Source organism: Palaemon carinicauda, chromosome 19 (assembly GCF_036898095.1).
Source record: "Palaemon carinicauda isolate YSFRI2023 chromosome 19, ASM3689809v2, whole genome shotgun sequence".
In the NCBI taxonomy this organism is placed as follows: domain Eukaryota; kingdom Metazoa; phylum Arthropoda; class Malacostraca; order Decapoda; family Palaemonidae; genus Palaemon; species Palaemon carinicauda.
The window spans coordinates 115,847,591-115,850,090 of NC_090743.1; positions in this window are offsets into that span (position 1 = coordinate 115,847,591).

The following is a 2,500-nucleotide window of genomic DNA, read 5'->3' on the forward strand; positions in this document are numbered from 1 at the left end:
TTGTTATTTTGAAGTTTTTGTAGTATTATATAAGAAAGATTTATTTCAATGTTATTGTTCTTAAACTTCCCATGTAGATTTTCCATATTCCCTTCACTCACCGAGCTATTTTCCCTGTCGGAGCCCTTATGCTTATAGCATCCTCCTTTTCCAACCAGGGTTGTAGCTTAATAAGTAAATAATAATAATAATAATAATAATAATAATAATAGGAAAGCTAGTCCGAGATACTATGGACATGTATTGATAATCCCTTCCATCATTTAATTCACTATGAAGCCAGGGAAGAAATTCTATTCAACTGACGACAGGAGTGTTACGTGTCTAAAATCGATTGAGGGCGACACAAAATCGGTGCCTAGTGGTAAGGATGCTAGAATTTAGATATAATTGACCATTACTATTAAAATTCTCTTCTATAATGGGTATGTTCAATGGGGAAAATAGTATAAAAAAAACTAGTTAGTTTATGAAAGTTGCTTGTATGAAATACGTTCCTATATTATTATTATTATTATTATTATTATTACTTGCTGGGCTACAACCCTAATTGGAAATGCAGAACGCTATAAGCCCAAGGGCTCCATTAAGGAAAAAGCCCAGTGAGGAAAAGAAAAAAATTAAACTACAAGAGAAGTAACAATTGAAATAAAATATTCTAAGAACAGTAACAACTTTACAATAAATCTTTCATATATAAACTATAAAACCTTCAAAAAACAAGAGAGAGAGAAATAAGATAGAATAGTGTGCCCAAGTGTACCCTCAACCAAGAGAACTCTACCCTAAGACAGTGAAAAACCATGGTACAGAGGCTATGGTACTATCCAAGGCCAGAGAACAAATGTTTGATTTCGGTGTGTTCTTCTCCTAGAATAGGATAAGGAAGCTCGTCTGAGATGACATGGTCATGTAATGAAAATGGAAATTATGGAACCAACCATGAGAGCTTAGATCAAGCCAATGATGGGGTGGAGGAGTGTGGAGCTAGGGAAGCTCGTTTGAGATCGTATGGTCATGTAATGAGAATGGAAGTTATGGAACCAACCATGAGAGCTTAGATCAAGCCAATGATGGGGTGGAGGAGTGTGGAGCTAGGGAAGCTCGTTTGAGATGGTATGGTCATGTAATGAGAATGGAAGTTATGGAACCAACCATGAGAGCTTAGATCAAGCCAATGATGGGGTGGAGGAGTGTGGAGCTAGGGAAGCTCGTTTGAGATGGTATGGTCATGTAATGAGAATGGAAGTTATGGAACCAACCATGAGAGCTTAGATCAAGCCAATGATGGGGTGGAGGAGTGTGGAGCTAGGGAAGCTCGTTTGAGATGGTATGGTCATGTAATGAGAATGGAAGTTATGGAACCAACCATGAGAGCTTAGATCAAGCCAATGATGGGGTGGAGGAGTGTGGAGCTAGGGAAGCTCGTTTGAGATCGTATGGTCATGTAATGAGAATGGAAGTTATGGAACCAACCATGAGAGCTTAGATCAAGCCAATGATGGGGTGGACGAGTGTGGAGCTAGGGAAGCTCGTTTGAGATGTATGGTCATGTAATGAGAATGGAAGTTATGGAACCAACCATGAGAGCTTAGATCAAGCCAATGAGGGGGTGGAGGAGTGTGGAGCTAGGGAAGCTCGTCTGAGATGGCATGGCCATGTAATGAGAATGGAAGAGGTGGAACCAACCAAGAGAGCTTAGAACTAGCCAGTGATGGGGTGGAGGAGTGTGGGGCTAGGGGAAGCTCGTCTGAGATGGCATGGCCATGTAATGAGAATGGAAGAAGTGGAACCAACCAAGAGAGCTTAGAACAAGCCAGTGATGTGGTGTAGGAGTGTAGGTCTAGGGAGGCTCGTCTGAGATGGTATGGCCATGTAATGAGAATGGAAGAGGTGAAACCAACCAAGAGAGCTTAGAACTAACCAGTGATGGGGTGGAGGAGTGTGGGGCTTCAGTGGATCAGATGGAGGGACGTGGTGAGGAAGGATATGGGTTGGATAGAACTGTGGGAGGAAAATGCAAGGTATAGAATTTCATATAAAAGGCTGACTGAGCGGCCGACCCTGCTGTACAGTGGGACCAATAAAATCGAAAGTTTTTTTTTTTTTAATTGATAGGAAAAATGGTGTGAAAGAAGAATGAGGGTAGTTAGCTAGCTAACCATGCAAGGGATTAGCTCGAAAGGCAGGCATTAGTAAGAGTAGCGTGAAGGATATTAAATTATACACTTTCATCAAAAGTAAAAGAATCGAGATCAAATATCTATAAGGATGTAATTTCTTACATCTTCCTATACTGATCGGATATTGCATTTCAAAGTTGAATTTTATATTCATATAAGTAATTTCTTTAATTTATAGAAAAAAAGATAAATATTCCAAAGGAAAAAACATTTATAAATCCAATTATCTACTCAAAGTCTGCAGATAAAAGACAACCTATGTTACACTAAAAAGTTAAGAGGTGTGCTTATGCCAGAAAAAAAATGGAAATATACTG